This window comes from Diospyros lotus, chromosome 8 (genome assembly GCF_014633365.1).
Source record: "Diospyros lotus cultivar Yz01 chromosome 8, ASM1463336v1, whole genome shotgun sequence".
NCBI lineage: Eukaryota > Viridiplantae > Streptophyta > Magnoliopsida > Ericales > Ebenaceae > Diospyros > Diospyros lotus.
Genome location: NC_068345.1, coordinates 5,370,803 through 5,394,310, shown reverse-complemented (window position 1 = coordinate 5,394,310; position 23,508 = coordinate 5,370,803). Strand labels below are relative to the sequence as shown.

At 39.4% G+C, this 23,508-nt stretch overlaps 1 pseudogene; it reads right to left on the bottom strand.

The window, feature by feature from the left end:
- LOC127807902 (pentatricopeptide repeat-containing protein At3g29230-like) lies at positions 1 to 23,331 on the bottom strand (annotated as a pseudogene).
- Between the last annotated feature and the right edge of the window lie 177 nt (positions 23,332 to 23,508).

The window sequence follows — 23,508 nt, the reverse complement described above, 5'->3', positions numbered from 1 at the left end:
AATATGACATAGGATCAAGGTTTGTGGTTGTGGTAGTTAAATCGTAAATTAATCTCACAAAAGAGACTTTTACAAAACTATTTCTCACAACAAAAATTTTACAATAATACCAAACAAACAAACACTTAATAATGTATTCCAGTGAAACATGGATATGGGATCTAGGGTTCACAATTTTGTGGAATCACATGAATGAACATTAAGATAACCGACAATTCAAACCCTATACTTAGCATTTTGAGAACATTAAGATGACTGATAATTCACACCCTATTCTTGGAATTATACATAGACATTGAATACAGACCCGCATGGAAGATATGAATATAGAACTTTGAGATGGAGAGGACAGATATCACAATCATATGGGTATATAATTGAGGGTTGGCATTAAAGATGTGTTGAAGGTTACCTTGCCCTCAAAGCTAGGTCTCTTGCCTGCATAAATACTTAGTAGTTGAGAGTGGATAAGAGAGACAGCTAGATCTGCATGTATGATAAAATTTTATATAAAACGATGTGACTCATCCATAACCATACATAAAATCATCTTCATGTTGTAAGCATGCTATTAGATCATATCATTTTGATGATGTTTGTATCTTTTGGGTACCTTTTCAATTTGCAGCCACAAAGTGGTTTCAAACAAACTTGGGATGCAACATTATCGCATAGCATTCAAGAGCCTTAATTTATTTGTTGGTTTGGTCAGTTTGCTCTACAATTTTCTGCCCATTTATAGTTTCTTCTCCCGCACGACAACTGCAGTGTTTTAGCAGAGACATTAACGAGTCAAATAAAACGGCAGGACGAAAGAATAGAGAAGATGCAGCCTAGCAAATGGAAGAAAGGCCCCTTACCATTGAAGTTGAGAAATTACTCTCTGATGGGATCTCCTAGCTGAGTAGCTGTCATCTGAAATTTAATTTCTATCCAGGTTGCATGCATTTAGTAGTTTCGGTGCGTTCAAGCAACAAAGCAGTGTTTGATAAGTCCTACTATTGTCGGACTAGCGAGAATCCCTTTACATTTGCTGCAAGAATGAGATTTCAAATGGAAAGCCAAAAGAGAACCAATGCAAGCCTTGAAGCATGATTTTCAAGAACATTACGTGTAATACATTTCCCTTCTCTTTTTTGTACGACAGACTAGAATCCTAGGATTTATCCGCAAATGATGCATGCTTGGATTTAGTGACGACGTCAGTCAGAACTGAGTCAATCGTCGTTTAGTGTGATTCTCCCCTTATTTCTCCAGATAGAAAGAAGCTACAAATGTTCCCCATTAAAATTTGATACAGCTGACCACATTCTAATTGGGGGAAAAAAAGAAAGGAGAAAAATTGACAATGCATCATGTAACAAAAGGATCAAATTCATTTTGGATTTGGGTATGAGTTAATGAGTTATGAAAACACCAAATTTTTACGTGAAAGTTCAAAATAGATAAAAGAGGATCCTTCAATTCAATATATATATATTGAATGATTATTTTCCCAGAACTTGATCCATATATTATTTGACTGTTAAGGGATTGAGTCCAAAGGCGATTTAATGAGGGCAGTAGCTATTTCCTTGCAAGAAGGAGATGCCTTTTTAGTTCTTCTCCCCTTCCTACCTGTGGGGAAACTTAAGGCTCGTTAAAGAGAACCCCACGATCTCTTGCACCAAGTGCTTGAAAATAATTCTTATTGCTTATCAAACCTTAACAAACTAGAGCATATTTATAATAACCCTGACACAACAATTTAGGAAATAACCCTATAAGGAGACTAAACTAAATAAGAAACTAACTATTCCTATTTAGTTTTAGGAAATACCCAAATAAGGAGAACCAACTAATAGGAAACTAACTTATTTAGTTTTAGGAAATAACCAAATATCAGCAAATCAACTAGCCATGCCCCGCTTTAGAAATGTGCTTGTCTTCAAGCACCAAAGAAGGGAAATTGCGCTGCAAAATATCCTCACGTTCCCATAAAGCCTTGGTTGGATATAATCCCACCTAATGCACCAAATACTCTATGGAACCTAAATGAAAACAGGAATCAAGAACAGCTTAGGCACGAAATTGAGGGTTTATCGACCTGTAACAGCCCATTCCGCAAGGAGTGAAGAACAGAATCCCACTGCCTCAAAGCATGATCACCAGCTTCCAATCTAACTGTACCAGAATCATTGGAAAGTAATCTGGGAGAAGTACACCCATAAGCCACCTCTCCATCATCCCGCTCTAGAAGCTCAACCGCCTTACAAGTCATTGTTGTTAAGAGTGGATCTTTTTTACGAACATCATCGCCTCACCTCTTTCCCTCTCAATTGAACATCATTGTCATCTCCTTGAAATCCCATTTTATGGATCCAAGTGTACTCAACCGATTGACCCCCAGAACTACATCAAACCCATCTAGTGGTAGCACGTACAGGTCAGCCTCAAAGTGCAGTTGCCCTATTGTAAAGACCACACTCCTGCACAACCCTGTGCTGCGCACCCATTGGCCATTGGCCACCATATTCGAAAAACCGTGTTTGTTCTCCAAATATTTTGACAAATTCACGGATAATGAAGGACTCGCAAAGCTATTGGAGATTGATGAGTATCCACACCTAAATTCCCTGCACCACAGCCTGAACCTGCATGGTTTGAGTGTTTCCCACTCCCATGATTGCATATAAGGATATGGCTGGTTCGTCGAGTAATTCTTGCCCTCCATCTCCCTCTATTTCTTCTTCGACTATGAGGTCTAAACAAAACAAACGCTTGCAGCTGTAATTAGGAGTAAACAATTCATCACAGTTAAAGCACAACCCTTTAATGCAGTGTTCGGCCATTTCTATGTGTGTCAGCCTTAACGGTGGAAAGCTTGGTTTGTCCATCACCATGGAGTTAGGGGGCTGTTGCGGTGTGGTAGGAGGCTTCCCAAACTGCTCTCGAGATTCCTGATATTTGAGTTCATAAATTTGAGCCATACGCATAGCTACAGCCAAGGTTTGAGGCGCTTGGACCGCTACTTCAGTTTGACTAGGATTTTGTAACCCACTAATATACAGCTCCACTTCCTGTGACTTTGTCATCTTCTCAGACCTTGCAAGTAGCTGCTCGGATCTCCTTTGATAATCTGCCACTACACCCGCCTGCCTCAACTTGGCGAATTCACCAAATCCTCCTCCCTGAATGGGTGGGCCAAACCATGTTTGACATTCTTCCTTGGATTCTGCCCATGTGAGCGTTGGATTGTCTTCTTCGACCTTCATAAACCAAAACTTGTGCACCACACATAAGTGCAAAGATGCCAATTCCACCTTATCCACCTCTGGTGTTCATTGAAGTCAAAAAAAATGCTCGCAATGATTCAGCCAGGCTAGTGGGTCCTCCATACCAGCAAAAGATGGGAACTCCAGCTTAGAATATCAAGGAATAAATCTGAAACGAGACAAGGCTTGCAGTGAATGACACACTAAAATCTCATTATTCTCTAGGATATATACAGGATTAACTTCCTAATCTAGGATGCTGTAAAATAGAAATAATCCCTAAACTATAGGAGAATACAATATGCAAGATAATAACAGAAGATACTTCCCAACATTCTCCCTCAAGCTGGTGAATAGATGTCCATTATTCTCAACTTACCAATAAGTGATTCAAATCTAGGTCTCGGCATAGCCTTGGTAAATACATCTGCCTCTTGACTAGTTGTAGGAAGATAAGTGAGCTTTATTCCTCCATCTTTGATCTCCCTTTTTATGAAACTTCTATCAATTCTTACATGTTTCATATTATCATGCTAGATTGGGTTATTAACAATACTGATAACTGACTTGCTATTACTATACAATATTGTTGGACGGGTTAGGGGCACCTATAAATCTTCCATCAGCCTCTCCAACCAAATTAACTCACAAATTCCTTGGATAATAGCCCTAAATTCAGCCTTGGCACTACTCTATGCCACTACTGATTGCTTCTTACGCCTCCATGTGACTAAATTGCCCCACAATTTAGTGCAAAAACCAAAAGTTGATATGTTATCTGTAATAGAGCCTGCCCAATCCGCATTAGCAAAACCTTTAGCTCCCCTAGCTTTATTCTTCCAAAACATTAGCCCCTGTTGAAGTTTTGCATTGAGTATATTCTAGAAGGATAGAAGGAATCAGAAGAACCCTCAAGTGGTTGGAAGCGACAAAATAAACTAAGTTAGGGAGATTCTATCTTATGTTGTATTTATAAGGGGTAGTTTAGACTTCGTGCAGTATATAATTAACCCTTTGTAATATCCACCCAAATCCTCTATAAATAGAAGGTTTAGGCGGGCAACCGCATATGGACAAATTAATCCATTCACTATAAACGAGTGCTGAAAAGGAGAGGAAAGTCTAGATTAGATAGCCTTTCTAATCTTGCGATTGAAGTGCTCGTGTGAGAGGGAGTTCTTATACTGATTCTTATATTGGATTTCTGGTGGATTGGTCTTGAACCAAGGTTTGATGTAGGATTGCTCACTGCAATCTAAACTAGGATAAACTTCTTGTCTCTTGTGTGGTTTGGTTGTCTCTTTCCCTAATTTCTTTAATGCTTTCAATTTTTGTTGTTTGTTTGATTTCGGGTAAGAGTGTGAGATTGGCATTGAATTGAGAGAATCCTAGTGCTCCTAATCATAACAGATTGGTATCAAAGCCTGGAACTCATTCAAGATTTGCCAAGAACCCTAGAAATCGATAGGATTCAGGCCTTGCCATGGCTTCCACGGCCTCTGCTGATCGGTACAACATTGAGAAGTTCGATGGAACTAATGACTTTGAGCTTTGGAGAATTAAAATGAAAGCCTTGTTGGGTAATCTAGGGTTAGATGAAGCCTTAGAAACTGAAAAGAAATTGCCTGAAAACATCACTGATGAACAGAAAAAAGAGATTAGTGATAGAAGGAAAGAAATCAACAAGAAAGCTTATAATACCCTAATTTTGAGTTTAGGAGACAAAGTCCTAGGGGAAGTGTTTAAAATGGAATCAACAGAGGCATTATGGTCAAAATTAGAAAATCTTTATATGACAAAATCACTTTCAAGTAGGCTGTACTTAAGGCTAAGTTTTTTACTTTCAAAATGCAAGAAGGGCAGAAACTCCAAAATAATATTGATGATTTCAATAAACTACATCTTGATTTGAAAAACATAAATATAAAATATGATGAAGAAGATAAGGCCCTTGTATTATTGCATTCGTTACCTAGGTCATATGAAACTTTTGTTGATATTTTAAAACATGGTAGGGACACATTATCCGTAGAAGATGTAATTAGGGCACTTAACTCTAAGGAGTTGCAACAGAAAGCAGAAGGTAAGGCTGCTGGAGATGTCCTAACTGCTAGAAGTAGGACTAAAAAGATAGAGTTTAAGTCTAGGGGGAAGTCTAGGTCCAAGTCTAAGACTGGTAGGAAACAAATTAAATATCACTGCCATGAAGATGGTCATATTAAGAAATTATGCCCTAAGAGAAAGAAAGAATTTCAAGAAAGATCAAATTCTGAAATTTCATCCTCCCTATGTGAGTATGACTATGATAGTGCAGATGCATTGGTTGCATCTTGCCTAGAAGATAAGGATATGTGGATTTTAGACTCAGGTTGTTCTTTTCACATGACGTCCCATAGAGAATGGTTTCTAAACTATAAAGATATGGGTGGTGGAAAGGTGATGTTAGGGGACAACCATGAGTGTATTATAAAATGGATGGGAGACAAAAAATTGAGAATGCATGATGGATTGTAGACTTTAAAATTTGTTAGGTATGTTCCAGATTTAAAAAGAAACTTAATATCCCTAGGAGAGTTGGATAAGAGTGGACAGTCCTATAAAGGGCATGGCGGAGTATTAAGGGTATCAAAGGGAGCCCTTATATGCATGAAAGCTGCCCTTCACAATGGGATATATGTGCTGCAAGCAACCACTTTAAGTGGTGAGGCAGAAAATTGTGGCACTATAGGATGGCTCACATAAGTGAGCAAGGCCTTAGAGAATTGTCCAAACAAGGTATTCTAGGGGCTGGAAATGTAACAGATTTGAACCAATGTGAGACATGTATTTTTGGTAAGTCTTCTAAGGTAAAATTCCCTAAGAAAGCAAATCGCATATCTAAACCCCCTTTAGAATATATTCATTTAGATTTGTGGGGCCCTAGTCAATCTTTAACACATGGTGGGGCAAGGTATTTTTTGTCAATCATAGATGACTTCTCTAGGATGGTTTGGGTATATGTAATAAAATCAAAAGATGGTACTTTTGAAGCTTTTAAAACCTAAAAAACCTTAATAGAAAATAAAAAAGGTATGAAAATCAAGATCATTAGAACAGATAATGGACTTGAGTTTTACAACAAAGAATTTGCCCAAATGTGTAAAGAAAATGGCATCCTTAGGCATTTAACAGTCCCAGGGTAACCCTAAGCAAAATGGCCTAACTGAGAGAATGAATATGACCCTTTTAGAAAGGGGGAGATGCATGTTAATCCATGCTAGGTTATCCAAATCATTTTGAGGAGAACCTGTTACAACAGCTGCCTATGAAACTTAATATGGTTTAAAACACCCTATGAAGTATGGAATGGCCATAAGCCAAGCTTAGAGCATCTAAGGGTATTTGGCTGCATTGCTTATACACATGTTAAGCAAGGGAAATTGGAGCTTAGAGCCAAAAGGTGTCTATTTATAGGTTATCCAACCGGGGTTAAGGGATATAAGTTATGGGCCCTAGAAGAAGGATTGCCAAGGACTTTGGTGAGTAGGGATGTGACATTTAGTGAGGATTATTTCTCAAAGGATGATAAGGTAAGAGTTAAAAGGATAGGAAGGGAAAAACCAAGGCTGTTGAGATGGAACAGCAAGTCCATGATGCTGCCATGGATAGGATTTGACAGCAGATCAGCACATTGACAGTGCTGATTTTCCTATGACTATGGACCAGCATGGTGCTGATCCTGATTCCCCTTCCTTAGATAGCTTTCAGCAAAGTGGCAGTGATGATCCCTCAAGCTCTGAGAGGTTCCAGCCTTCAGGTAGTGCTGGACCCTCAGGTTCGGATAGTTCCCCTAGTTTAGGAAGGTACAATGTGGCAAGGGATAGGCAAAGGAGGGAGGTTAGACCTCCTATAAGGTATGGATATTCTGATTTAGTCTACTATGCACTATTAAGTGCAGGAGAGACAGCTGGAGATGAACCTCTTTCATATGAAGAGACTATGAGATCAAAGGATTCCAAGCTATGGCTGGAAGCCATGAAATTAGAAATGGAATCTCTAAATAAGCAGTGTTCTAAAAGGCCCTAGGCGCTAGTTGGGCGCCAGACCAGGGCCTAGGCGAAGCCTAGGAAAACTATTGTTTTTAGCACATAAACCTGCATTATTTTGTAACATTTGTTGCTTCCTTGCATTATTTTGTGCTTTCATCTAATAGTAAATCACACACAAATTAAATTATATATTAACAATAATTTAACCCATGAAATGTACTTTTTTGGAGTTTTTTTCCCACAAATTTCTCCCAAACTTCCAAACTGTTGCCCATTCAACATGTGCTTTTTGACCACTGCTTTGGTTTACTTTAGTGTTTGGTCTCTCTCTCTCTCCCCCCCCCCCCCCCCCTTCCTAAATCTCTCATCTCCCAAACAAGTTCCATTCTTCTGTGCTCCCTCTGTTCAATGACTACTACACTACAAGAGGTAAAGAGCCCACCTCCTCCTCTTCTGCTTCTTGGATCAACGACAGTTATGGTGTGTCTTGAGCTTCAGAGGCGAGGACACTTCGTCCACCATCTCTACACGACTCTTACAAATCGTAGCGGCCTAGGCCACACGCGACGCAGGTAGGTAGACACCTTTGTCCACCATCTTTACACGACTCTTACAAATCGCAGCGGTCAGGCCACGCGCGACACAGGTAGGTAGGCACCTTCATCCACCATCTCTACACGGCTTTTACAAATCGCAACAGGCCAGGTCGCACACGACCCAGGTAGGTAGGCGGCCTCGGATTAATCAGCCCAGGCACCTAGGGTGCCGATTAGGGCTTAATCGCGGCGACCCTGCATTTTAGAACACTATAAATAAGAATAAGACTTGGATTTTGGTTGATAGACCCTTAAATAAAAGGGGGGTAGGCTGTACGTGGCTCTTTAAGATTAAAGAAAGGGTAGGTAAGGTATAAAGCTAGATTGGTTGTAAGAAGATTCACCCAAGTTGCTAGGGTGGATTTTAATGAGGTTTTCTCACTGGTAGTGAGACATATCTCTATTAGAATCTTGCTTGTTATGACTGCCCATTTAGACTTAAGTCTAAAGCAGATGGATGTGAGCATTAGATTCCTTCATGGTGAGTTAGTAGAAGATATTCTAATGGATCAACCTAAGGGATTTGCGGTTAGGGGTAAGAAGAAGCAAGTATGCTTGCTAAAGAAGTCCTTATATGGACTTAAGTAGTCCCCTAGACAGTAGTATAGAAAATTTGATACATTCATGATCAACCAAGGCTTCAAGAGAAGTGCCTTTGATTGTTTTGTCTATGTTAAGTATATTTCATCTAAAATCTCTATTTATCTCCTCCTTTATGTGGATGATATGCTGATTGCTAGTAAATCAGATGAAGAAATTCATAAGTTAAAGCTGCAATTAAAATCAGCTTTTGAGATGAAGGAGTTAGGAGAGACTCGGAAGATGTTAGGGATTGAAATAGTAAGGAATAGACGAGAGAGGTTAATCCAGCTATCCCAAAAGGCATACCTAGAGAAATTGATTAAGAGATTTCAAATGCATGATGCAAAGAAGGTAAATGTTCCCTTTGCACAACATATTAAGCTATCCCACAACCAATCACCTAGTGATGAAGAGAGCACAAGAGAAATGAGCAAGATTCCCTACTCTAGTGCTGTAGGTAGTCTCATGTATTGTATGGTGTGTACTAGACCGGATTTAGCTCATGCTATGAGTGTTGCTAGCAGGTTCATGACTAATCCGAGTAAGGAGCATTGGGCTATTGTTAAGTGGATATTTAAGTACCTTAAAGGATCAATAAACATGGCTTTAGTTTATGGTGGAGTTAGAGTAAAAGATGAGCCTAATATACTAGGATTCATAGATGCTGACTATGCAGCAGATTTGAACAAAAGGAGGTCATCTACTGGGCATGCATTTAAGCTATGGAATGCAACCATAAGCTGGAAAACTAATTTGCAATCGGTAGTGGCTCTCTTAACCACCGAGGCTGAGTATATAATTGTTACAGAAGCTATAAAGGAAGGACTATGGTTGAGAGGTTTAGTAAGTGAACTCCTAGGGAGAGATATTAAGGCAATCTTAATGTGTGATAGCCAAAGCGCTATATACTTGGTTAAAAATCAGGCATACCATAAGAGAACAAAACACATTGATGTTAGGTATCACTTTATCAGAGAAGTACTTGAAAAGAAGGAAATAGATTTGATAAAGGTAGTAAGAGAGGAAAATGCTACAGATATGTTCACTAAAGCAGTACCTATGTCTAAGTTATATCATTGTTTGAGGCTCTTACATATTTGTATTTGTGAATGATCAGTTTGTTTTGCAAGACCTAAAGGAGAGCAATTGGTGAAGCCAGATTCTAGAAGTCACTCGTGCAAAATGGTGGAGATTTGTTGAAGTTTTGCATTGAGTATATTCTAGAAGGATAGAAGGAATCAGAAGGACCCTCGAGTGGTTGGAAGTGACAAAATAAACTAAGTTGGGGAGATTTTATCTTATGTTGTACTTATAAGGGGTAGTTTAGACTTTGTGCAATATATAATTAACCCTTTATAATATCCGCCCAAATCCTCTATAAATAGAAGGTTTAGGCGGGCACTCACATACGGACAGATTCATTCATTCACTATAAACGAGTGCTGAAAAGGAAAGGAAAGTCTAGATTAGATAGCCTTTGTAATCTCGGGATTGAAGTGCTCATGTGAGAGGGAGTTCTTGTACTGATTCTTACATTGGATTTCTAGTGGATTGCTCTCGGACCAAGGCTAGATGTAGGATTGCTCACTGCAATCTGAACCAGGATAAACTTCTTGTCTCTTGTGTGGTCTGGTTGTCTCTTTCTCTAATTTCTGTACTGCTTTCAATTTCAGCTTTCATATTTCTGTTGTTTGTTTGATTTCGAGTAAGAGTGTGTGAGATTGGCATTGAATTGAGAGGATCCTAGTGCCCTTAATCATAACAACCCCTTTTTTGTTGTCCCCTTTAAGTATCTCAAGACGTGATATACTGCATCTAGATGTTGTTGAGTGGGTGAGTGCATAAATTGGCTCACAATGCTCATTGCATAAGCAATATCTAGGCGAGTAAGTGAAAGGTAGATAGTCTCTCAACCTGCCTTTGTTATCTTCCTTTGTCAATCGAGGGATTATTTTCAGTTTCCCCCTATTTCCAATTTCTTTCAAGTGGTGTACCCGGTGGACTACTCCCTAGCATTCCAATTTCCTTTAGAAGGTCAAGGGTATATTTCCTTTGGGAAATTAATATGCCATGTTTGCTCCTAGCCACTTCCATTCCTAAAAAATACCTCACGGTGCCTAGGTCTTCGACCTCAAATTCAGCTCTCACATTGTTGAAGTTCAACAATTTCTTGAATGCCATCACTAGTGATTATAATGTCATTTACATACACAATCAAGATGGATCGTTTTCCACTAGCTACATGTTTCGTAAACAAGGTGTGATCAGCTTCCCCTTTTTTGTACCCAAACTGAGTAAGAGTAGAGCTAAATTTCTTAAATCACGCTCTCAGTGACTACTTTAACCCATAGAGATGAACGTTTCGACATACAAACTTTTCCAACCCTTTCTCCTCTCTCAGAACCTGGTAGAATCTTCACGTAAATTTCCTCTTCCAGCTCATCGTTGAGAAAGGCATTCTTAATGTCTAGTTGAAATAGTTCCCATTTCAAGTTAACAACAAGTGAAAATAACACCTTTATAGAATTTAGCTTTGCCGTGAGAGCAATGTTTCCTCATAATCTATCTCATAAGTTTGTGTAAACCCTTGAGCTACCAACCTTGCCTTTGAATTTGTCAATGCTCCCACCTAAATTGTATTTGACCGTAAACACCCACTTGCACCCCACCACTTTCTTGTTTTCAAGTAAGTCTACAATGTCCCATGTATTGTTTCCAATCAATGCTTTCATTTCTTCCATAACTATTTCTTTCCACTTTGGATCCTTTAAGGCATTTTAAATGTCTTTTGGAACTTCCATGCTATCAACTATTATGGTAAAGGCCTTGAACTGTGGGGACAATCTAGAATATGTTAAGTAATTAGAAATATAATAATTAACACAAGACCTTACCCCCTTCCAAAGAGCAATTGGGACATCCAAGTCATCAACCCCATTCAATTCCTCTCTTGGTGGACAAGCCTCCAGTTCCAGTGATTGGCTGGGTTGAGGAGAGGGAGTTTTTACCTTCTGGATTAAGCTAGGGTAGGTTTTTAGAATCTGATTCTCCCCCTTAACTAGTCACCACTAGTTGTTGGGGTGGTTTGGTTTGTTGAGGAGGATGGATTCAACGGGTTGTTTTACTAGTTCGTTACGTGGACCTGGTTGGGGTTGTTTTACTAGTTCGTTACGTGGACCTGGTTGGGATCGGAAGGGAAACAACAGGATCCCAATGACACTCTTCCTTTGATATCTCCCCCTAAAGACAGTCACATGAGTAGAAGAATTGATCTTCAAGAAAAGTCACTTCACAAGAGACAAAGAATTTTTTTGAAAGTTGGTAATAGCACTTGTATCCCTTTTGTGTGGGAGAATATCTGACAAAGATACATTTGAGTGCTTTTGGCTCAAGTTTGTGTTAGGTAGGATTGGTATTATGAACATACATGATATAACCAAACACCTTGGGGAAGAGAGAGTTTAAGATTCGAACATGGGAATATTTTACTAGAAGGTTGCTTAAAGGGGTATGGAAGTTAAGCACTTTGGATGGTAAATGGCTTATTAGGTAAGAAGCAGTCAAAACAGCTTCTCCCCAATATTTGTTAGGAACGAAGCTAGTGGCCATTAAGGATCAAGCAACTTCAAGTGAGTAGCGGTTTTTTCTCTCAGCCACCCCATTCTGCTGGGGTGTGTAGGGACAAGTACTTTGGTGGAAAAATTCCATTATTGGTGATGTATTGGGTAAACTCATGTGAAAAATATTCACAATCATTATCAGTTCTAAGAATATAAATAGAGGACTGAAAGACATTGAGAATGAGTTTCTGAAACTTTTGGAAAATAGCATTAATCTCAGACTTCTCTTTCATGAGGTAGACTTAACATACCTTAGTATGGATATCGATTAAAGTTACAAACCACCTTGCACCAAACAAGTTTGGGGTTCGTGCAGGTCCCCGAATGTCACTATGAATCAAGTGAAATGGTTGGGAAGGAGAATAGGAATGGATCAGATGATTGCTACGGGGTTGCTTAGCAAGAATACAATGCTCACATTAATGGAATTCTCTCTTTATTGATGAACAAATGAGGGTACAATGATTTTAGGTAAGAAAAACTTGGATGTCCAAGACGTTTGTGCCATAAAATAACATCAAAATTGGAAATAACCGTGAGAGAGATCTTATTTGGGGACTGGTGTCTTGGGAAAGCATCATCTCCTGGAACATAATGCAACCCATCCTTTTCCCTAACACTGCCAATCATCATCTTTGATGACCAGTCCTGAAATATGCAATGAGAAGGGAAGAAGGTCGCGATACGGTTCATGTCTTGAGTTATCTTTCTAATAGAAAGAAGATTGCATTTTAACTTAGGCATATGTAATATAGATTTCAATTTCAAGCCACACACATAAACTGTCCCTTGACCCATAATCGAAGACATAGCACCATCTGCCACCAAGACTTTCAGGTTCTTATCACAGGGCTAGAACTTAGTTATGATTGAAGGCTCCAGTATCTACTATCCAACAATTCCCATTCATTGTCCTAGATAATAAGGAATATCTTAGATTACCTCTTTGTGCCATGGAGGCTGTTGGATTGGATTGGTGGCTGCCGGTGTCTAGTCCCTTAGTCAATTGTGTGTGGCTTAATAGCTTGTGAAGGAGCTCTAGCTGTTTAGTGGGAAGGTTCAAACTAGTGCCTTTTTCAATTTCAGGAGCAACTGCAATAGTACATGCTGAAAGCTCCTTCTCCCTCTTATTTTTAGGCTTCCAATTCGCTGGTTTACCATGTATTTTCCAACATGTTTCCCTTGTGTGATAGGATTTATTACAGTGGTCACATCATTGTTTGTCCCAGGAAAGAGAAGAATTTTATTCACACTTAAATGTAGCAAGTGAAGAACTTGAGTCCATAGAGAAGTTGAGCATTACCTGTTTTATGTTGTCTTCCCTTCTACCTTAAGCAAACACTTCTTGGAGGGATGGAAGTGGTTTCATGCCTAATAGTCAGCCACGTACTTCATCTAAATCAGCATTGAGTCCTCAAAGAAAATCAAAGATCCTTTCTTTCTCCAGCATTTTATTGTATTTCTGTTATGTGAATAAAAATAATGTATATATTCAACTAAAAGTGTACAATACAAGAGTATATATATACATACAAGTATTTAAAATTAATAACACTAATACTCCTTATTTATCTTATTTAACACTCCCCCTCAAACTGGAGCATGTATATTGAGCATGCACAGCTTGTTACAAATATAACTCACACAAGAATCTCTAAGCAACTTGGTAAGTAAATCAGCCAATTGATCATTGGAACCCACATATATTGTAACTATATCCCCAGAAAGCATCTTTTCTCTAACAAAGTAGCAATCAATTTCAATATACTTGTTTCTCTCATAAAACATAGGATTAGAAGCAATATGCATTGCAGCCTGGTTGTCACAAATCAATTGCATAGACTTAACATGCGTAACTCATAACTCCTCAATTAATTGTTTCAACCTACACTAGCTCACATGTTATTATAGCCATTGCCCTATACTCAACTTCTACACTGGATCTGGCGATAACAGTTTGCTTCTTACTTTTCCAAGAGACTAGGTTTCCACCCACAAATACACAGTATCCAGATGTGGATAGCCTATCACTAGGTGATCCTACCCAATCAGCATTTGTATATCCTACAATCTGACTGTGCCCATGATTTTGATACAATACACCTTGACTAGGGTAGCCTTAATATACCGAAGAATACGAATCACTGCATCCCAATGACTATCATAAGGTGAATCCAAGAACTAACTTATCACACTTACAACAAATGAAATATCAGGACGTGTGACTGTGAGATAATTAAGATTTCCAACTAGTCAACGATAGGGCCCAGGATAAAAAAAAGGCTCCCTTTGTCTCAATAACAGCCTGATATTTGGATTCATAGGGGTATCTATGGGCTTACATCCAAGCAATCATGTCTCCTCTAGCATATCCAAGGCATATTTCCTTTAAGAAATATAGATGCTTTGCTTTGACCGAGCTACCTCAATACCCAAAAAATATTTCAAATGACCCAGATCCTTAGTTTGAAATTGTTAGTGAAAATGTGTCTTCAATTCAATGATACCAACATCATCATCCTCTATAAGTACTATATCATCAACATATACCACTAGAAGAATGCGGCGACGAAACTGAGAGCGATAAAAAACAAAATGATCAACTTCACTTCGAGTTAACCCAAACTCAAGAATAGCTAAACTGAATCAACCAAACCAAACTCGAGGAGATTGTTTTAAACCGTATAAAGATTTTCGAAGGTGACACACTAGCCCAAACTCCCCCTGAGCAACAAAGCCAAGAGGTTGCTCCATATACACCTCTTCCTGTAAATTGCCATGAAGGAAGGCATTTTTTATGTCCAGTTGATGAAGAGGCCAGTGAAACATGGTAGCAAGGGACAAGAAAAGGTGAACAGAGGAGATCTTAGCAACAGGAGAAAACGTATCACCATAATCAAAACCAAAAACTTGAGTGTATCCTTTGGCAACAAGGCGAACCTTAAGACAATCAATCCGGTCGTCAGGGCCTATTTTAACAATATAAACCCAGCAACAACCAACAGTAAACTTACCCTTGGGAAGAGGTACCAAGTCCCAAGTCTCGGTGGAATATAAGGCAGACATTTCTTCAACCATAGTAGCCCACCACCCTAGATGGGAAAGAGCTTCGGGAACAGATTTAAGAAGAGAAACAAAAGATAAAGAAGAAACAAAAGCAGAATATCCAGGGAACAAAGAATCATAGCTAACAAAATGTGAAATGGGATGGAAAGTGGTGCAATGACGAGTACCTTTACGAAGAGCAATAGGTAAGTCAAGATCAGAAGTTAGAGGCGACGGACCAGAGGAGGAAGAACTAATCGACACAAAGGATGAGTCAGGAGACGGCTCTCTCGAACTAGCGACGATAGGCAGTGCTGGTTGGGCCACAGGTTGCAGACGCCATTGATAGACCTGAAGATCGGGGCGATCAAGGAGAGAGGAAAAGGACAGTGGAGATGGAGATGATGAAAGGTCAAGAACAGGAACAGGCAAAGGTAAGCCAGCAGACACGGACTCGGAGACCACAGACGAAGTGGGGAAATAAGGAGATGACTCAAAGAAGGTAACATCTACTAAAACAAAATATCGAGTTAATTGAGGAGAGTAGCAACGATACCCCTTCTGAAGACGGGAATAACCCAGAAAAACACATTTGACAGACACAAGTAGATAGCTTATCACAACCTAGGGAAAAATAGTGAACAAAGCAAGTACTCCCAAAGATGTGAGGGGGAAGAGAATATAAGTCAACCCGAGGAAAAAGAACAAAATGAGAATCTGGTCATTAAGGACAGAAGATGGCATTCGATCAATTAACATGCAGTTAAGACAACATCACCCCAGTATTGAAGCGAAACATGCATATCAAGAAGAAGCGTGCGGGCTATCTCAATTAAATGACGATTCTTGCGTTCAGCCATCCCATTTTGTCATGGGGTTCTAGGACACAAAGTTTGGTGAAGAATTCTCATTGGATGCCATATAAGATCAAAATGGGAGAGACAAATATTCAAGAGCATTATCACTACGAAGAACACAGATAGACAAATTAAACTGAGTTCTAATTTCAGCACAAAATATAGTGAAGACTGAAAATAATTCTAAATGTGTTTTCATTAAATATAGCCATGTAGTTGAGAGAAATCATCAATAAATGTTACAAAATAATGAAAATCGTCTTTTGAACTGACATGACAAGGACCCCATACATTTGAATGGACTACTAAAAAAGGAGAACTAACATGTTTATTGACTTTACTTGGGAAAAAACTACCACTGTGTTTTCCAATTTGACAAGACTCACACTCTAAGGAAGAAATACTAGAGAGACTGGAAACCATCTTCTTGAGATTGGGAAGAGATGGGTACCCCAATCGACAATGGACTTGTAGTGGGGAAGTAGTCGTCATGCATGCCACTAAGGAAGCAGGGGAAGACAGATAGTAGAGGCCATGAGACTCAAGCCCCGTGCCAATCGTCCGTTCGATCCTCCGATCCTGCATAAGAATATAATCAAATAAAAAGGTTATAGAGCAACTAAGACTACGAGTGAATTGACTGACAGAGAGCAAATTAAAGGAACATTGTGATAAATGAAAAACAGATAACAATGGTAAAGTAGGAAGAGGGGATGTTGTGCCAATACCCGTGATTGAGACTTGAGAGCCATCAACCAATGTAACAGGAGGTAGAGATTGCAGATTTTGAATATGAGATAGCAGAGAGCGATTACCAGACATGTGATTAGTGGTACCAGAGTTAAAGATCCATGGGCCAAGAGAAGAGGAGGACTTAGTAAAGCAGACAGTAGAGTTACCGGTGTCAACAAGGGATGTGACAGGTGAAGTAACCCTATTGTGTTGCCCAGAACTGAAGGAACTGAGCATACTCCCCCTTGGAGATAGTCACTAGTGAGGAATCATTGGGTGTGGTAGATGTTTGACCCTCCGAAGCACCAACAACCATGTTAGCAGTACTGTCTGCTTGAGGTGGACGACTATGTAGGCGATACCAAGACTCTTTAGTGTGACCAAGATGATTACAATAGGAGCACTGGGGCCAAGGACAACCACCACCACGACTACAATTAGTCGGGGTAGTAACAAGGGCGGAGTGATCTCCAGGTACGAACACGCCACGATCAGTACTAATAGAAGAGGCTCGAAGTAGCCTGGCAAATACCTCTATCAAATGAGGGGGAGAAGCACTGCCGAGAATCTGTGTCTTAACGAATTTAAGCTCCAGTTGAATTCCATGAAGACAGAGGATAGTAAACATTTGATCACGTTGTTGCTGTTGTTTCTTGATATCTAGATCAAATGGCACCAACTCGTTAAAATCAGTAATAGAAGCTTAGAGTTTACCCAAATACGTGGTCATATCCAAATCAACTTGTCGTAGATTGAACAAAGCACCAATCACATCATAAATACAAGTGATGTCACTCATATACAACTCACGAGCTCGACTCCATAGAGCACTACACTCATGAAGAGGGCGAAATATAGGCAACAAAGTCAATGCAATAGTTTGCCACAACAAACTAAGTAACTGTGCATCCACCCTGTCGTCAAAGAGATTGATTTTCCACATGAATAGATGAGATGGTCATTGATAAATGAGCCTTAAGGCCATGTCTAAGAAACCAAATTTCAATCGCAGATGACCAAGCCGAATAATTTTGGCCATTCAATTTCTCTATAGTATAACTGGTGTGCCCGAAAAATGGAGAATAGTCACAGTTGTGGACGTGGTGGAAAGGCTTGTGGATGTAGTTAAAGACATGATACAAACAGAACAACCTGTTGTTCTGGCTGACTAGGTCTGAATCTGGAATGGTGGGTCAGATCTGAATGAAATAGATCTAAAGCAAATTGGAACCAAAAAGAATACCGGAGGGAGCGCACAAAGTTGAGAGTCGTCGGAACTGGAACAACGACGGATCTGGACATGCAAAGCTTGAAATCATCAAATCTAGAACAACGGCAAACGGCTGGATCTGGGGCAAACGGTGGTCGGATCTGGGGTCAGGCCAAAAAGAAGCAACGACGGCGGATCTGGGCAATCGCGCGATCTAAGAGACAACCGCGATCTTGGTGGGCGGATCTAGACAACCACGATCTGGGTGGATCTGAGAGACAGCCGCGATCTGGGTGGACGGATCTGGACGGCAATGGCGACAGCGGTGGCGATAGCGGCGTCGGTCGACGGCGGCAGCGGCTAGGTCTAGGGTTGGGTTAGGGTTTGTGGCTCTGATACCATGTTATGTGAATAAAAATAATGTGTATATTCAACTAAAAGTGTACAATACAAGAGTATATATATACATACAAGTATTTAAAATTAATTACACCAATACCCCTTATTTATCTTATTTAAACAAACTATCAGTAGGACACTCCCGACTAGGATCATAAAATAGATTCATCTCCTGCCATGACTCTATCAAGGCATGGTAATAATCGGTGACACTAAGGTTGCCTTGTCGAGTAGTATGAATAGCAGACCGAATCTCAAAACATTGGGATGTATTTTCAAGATCAGAATATCTCCCATACTTACCTCCCATATTTCTTTTGCAGTCTTGTAAAACAAGTAGGCTCATCCAATCTTCGACTCCATTGAGTTAATAAGCCATGCCATGACAATTGAATTTTCCACCTCCCACGTTCGATAATCTGCTACATCCACAGGTGGAATTGAAATTGCTCCAGAGAAATAACCAAACTTCCCTTTGCCTTTGATTACAAGAGTAATAGATTGAAACTATTCCAGGAAATTTTTTCCATTCAATCTGTGTTGAGTAATTTGTAAGGAGTGATTGTTGAGGGATAAAGGCATTGATAGGATACTCGCAGATGGCGAGTTGGAGGTGGCAAAGGAATCTGCTGTTGTTTGGGCTGCATTCTCAGGGTTGATGTCAGCCATAGTAATCAGTTTTTCTGGTTATGCTGACTAGGTTGAACCAAGCTCTAATACCATGAAACGAGACAAGGCTTTGGAATGAATGACACCCTAAAATCTCATTATTCTGCAGGATATATATACAGGATTAACTTCCTAAACTAGGATGCTGTAAAATGGAAATAATCCCTAAACTATAGGAGAATACAATAGGCAAGATAATAACAGAAGAAAACTTCCTAAAATAATGTGATATCAATCCCAACAATTCAGCATTATTCCTGCTCACTTTCCAACAAAATCCTCCTCTGCTGCCTGCGCCTGACAGTCTCATGGTGTGACCATCTGGCGCTGTGGCTCTCTCCTCCCAAAGCTGCTGACTCTGTCTTCATTGATTCAACACCACGTACTAAGCGTTGAATCTGTGCTGACATCCTTTCCCTCTCAGCAACCTCTACTGCATGGTTGCTTTCATACTTCTTCATGAAAGATTCAAGGAGTTGATGGAACCCATTGTTGCCTATGGTTGGATCTAATACAAATTTGTCAAGGGATCGAGTCCAAGGGTGATTAATGAGGGAAGTACCTATTTCCTTGCAAGAAGGAGATGCCTTGTTAGTTCTTCTGCCCTTCCTACCTATGGTGAAACTTAGAACTCTTTAAAGAGAACCCCACAATCTCTTGCAAGCTAGAAATAATTCTTATTGCTTAACAAACTTTAACAAACTAAAAGGTATTTATAATAACCCTGACACAACAATTTAGGAAATAAGCCCAATAAGGAGACTAAACTAAATAGGAAACTAACCATTCCTATTTCAGTTTAGAAAATACCCAAATAAGGAGAACCAACTAATAGGAAACTAACTCATTTAGTTTTAGGAAATAACCAAATATCAGCAAATCAACTAGATAAGGAAACTAGTCCTTCTTAGTTTTAGGACGCCTCTGGTACACATGGATTGGCTGCTTTGCTGGCTGGCCTACTATAAGGCTCATACATTGACCATGTTGCTAATTTTGCCTCTTGATAGCCAAATGAAGATTATGAACTATGCAAGGATAAGGTGGTTAATCCTATGTGAAAATTCTAGAAGAGAAGTATTTTTCTCAGATATCATATGTAGATGTTCTGAAAGTCCAAATTCCCAGATCATCCAAATTCAAAAACTCTCCACAGTGTTACAATTTTATTGACATTATGCAATGTCCACATCAAATAAGAAAAACAGCCAAAAGTAGCGCACCTTTGAGCAAAGAAGTCACTGTCATCACTAGAGGACCCAACTTAATATAGACGAGGTCCAGCATAACCTGCTAATACTCCAACCAAGCCCTTCACAATTGAATCATATTGATCATCAGCAAGCCCATCAGATGTTCACATCCAAGCAAGACCACGCAGGGAGTCCCCAAAGTCCATCAAGTTCAAAGTTTTATTGTGTACAGAACAATCCTGCATCAAAAAGACAAAATAGAATGAAATCAGTAATGGAAAAATGCAAATTCATGGAATGTAATATGAATAGCAGGAATCCAAGATCACTGGTCAGTGAATCCAAGGTCAATAGTATGGCCGACGATCACACTGATCATACCAATTCTACTTCAATTGGACATCAGTTAATTTACAATCCAAAATGTTAGTGAATGTAAATTTGCAAAGATATTGATTTGGAGGACTCAAGTTTAGTCTGAGTGAAGAAGAAAAGGGAGTAATTGACAAGTTAAAGAAACTTATTTTTGTGATTCTTTTGGAACAAGGACTCTACATTGAACACTTGCTCTTATCTTTGCAGGCACATGATTATATGTGACATAAACCTTTAAATGCAACAGGAAAACAGAAAAATGAATGAATTGGATACACCAGTGCTCTAGCGGTCTATTTCACCTTCTGATCTGGATACTGCCATTTAGCTTTTATTTTTCAGAACTATCTCATGGACCAATTCCTAGTATGTAATTGCTGATTAAAAGTGGTAAATTTAACATTGAAATGGTCTGAACCAGTCACAAGGATAGATCTTTTCCTATCCAGATCTGGTCCCATGCTTTACAAGCCACCATCTGAGTATTTCACCACAAAGTGATTTGTGGTAAATAGAATTTCCACTGCCCAAGGGTTTTGTATCATTTTCTACAACAAGTTAGACACTTTTTGTATCATATTTTATCTTTTCTTAAGTATATATAACCATGAATTGTTATACTTACTGCTTTCACAATATAGCACAAATGTGTGCTATTTCCCTGTCATCGACTTAAATAGAAGAACCCCATTAGCAAAGTAAGGGTCATACAAAGTGCACATCAGGCTGTTGGAGTATCCTCACTGCATTTCACATACTGCCTTCAAATGTCCATTTAGATTATCTAAAATCCCATAGATTTCCTTCCTTTGCCAATGCCTCATATCTTTAGCAAGAAACTCGTGGACTGTATTGCCTATCTGGATTGAGCTACAACCAGGTAGTTTTTCCACATTCTGGTGTCTCATTGCCACCCGAAAGTTCAAGGCATCTTCCCATTGTCCAACTGACGAGCTCAAATTTGTAATCAGTGTTAGATAGCTAGGATTTGAAGGCTCTTGATCCAGAATCTTCTTTGTCAGAGACTCCAACAGAGTCCCATTTCTGTGAATCTTACAAGCACCAAGTAGAGTTGCCCAAATAATTGCATTAGGCTCCAAATGCATGCTTTCAACAAATTTGATTGCTTCTTCTAGTTTACCTGCTCGACCAAGCAGATCAACCATGCAGCCATAATGCTCTATTCGGGGCTTAATACTGAAGTCACAGATCATCTGATCAAATACTTTTTTACCCTCTTCCACTAGACCGCCATGATTGCAAGCTGACAGTACAGCTATAAAGATAACATCATCTGGTTTCATTCCTTCTGAACACATCCTATCAAAGAGTGATAATGCTTCTCTACACTGCCCATTAACAGCTAGTCCCGAAACCATTATAGTCCATGTAATAATACATCTTTTATGCATCTGATCAAAGACAGCTCTTGCATATTTTACATCTCCACATTTAGCAAACACGTCTATCAAAGCATTGCCTAACAGATTTGACAAGTCAAATTTATTTTTCTTGATATAGGAATCAATCCACTTTCCATGTTCAAGAGACCCCAAATGTGCACAAGCAGATAGTACACTGACCAATGTAGCATGATCAGGTTTACACTCGCCATTGATCAACATATCATGAAATAAGGAAAGAGCCTCTTCAAACAAATGACTATGAACATAACCTGAAATCATAGCATTCCATGAGACCACATTTTTGGCTGGCATCTGATCAAAGGCTCTCCTTGCTGATTCAAGATCTCCAATCTTCGTATATCCTGAAATCATGGCGGTCCAAGAAACCACAGTTTTCTGAGACATCTGACTGAAAATAGACTGTGCAGTCTTCAAATCACCCACCCTGATATATCCAGATAACATGGAATTCCAGGAAGATTCATTTCTCTGAGGCATTCGCTCGAACACAGAATGAGCTAGGTCCATACTGTCAGCCTTGCAAAGCCCAGAAATGACAGAATTCCATGAAACAATGTTCCTTTCTGGCATAGACTCAAACAACCCAATTGCGGATTCTATCTTGCCCTTTTCCATGTAAGCTCCAATCATAGTGTTCCATGAAACCACATCTCTTTCAGGCATTTCGTCAAACAGCTGGCACGCTAAATCCAAAGCTCCACCACACTTGGCATACGAATCCAAAAGGTTATTTTGAACGAAAACGTTTGACTCAAAACCCAGCTTCAAAATTTGGCCGTGCACCGTACTGACATCGTCTAAAGACTCAGCCAAACAACATCTTACAAGACAAGTGAACGTGAAGCTGTTAGGCGGTACCAACGACGCCCTCATTCGATTATAAGTACGCAACGCCTCGTTGCGGTTCTTCCCTATTAAGCATTTGATCATTGTGTTGTACGCAAAAACATTGGGAGCACATGAATTGCGCAAAACAAGAACTGCATAATCAAGAGAGATAACCTCTGAGAGACCCTGATGAGGCTCGGAAGAATAAAGCAGCTATCTTGGAGGCCATTTACGAGGATCTGGAGGTGGGCTCGCTTCAATTCCTTCATCGCTTTGCACTTCTGCAACAACTGGAGCAATTTCTGCTCCATTGCCACTGGTCACGAGCACCGCGAGATAGTTACAGTTACATGGTAGCAATCAAATTGGGTCATCATGGAGTTTTCTGTATTTTAATTATTCATATATCAATTTATCAATAAACTAAAATTTTAAGTACAATGTTTCATTGTAAGAGAATAACATTAAATAACAAACTTCAACATAACCAGTAGTACCATGTCTTTTAAATTATACTTTTTGACAAATAAGAATAGCATATAAAGGTCTGTCTTGTAAACTATCATGCAAATTAACTATAAGTCACACAAAAGAAAAGGTTAAATATTTTTTATATAGAAAACAATTTTAAATACTCACACTTAAAGGTAATAGGACAGGTGGGCGACCCTTAAAAACAAACTAAATCCTACC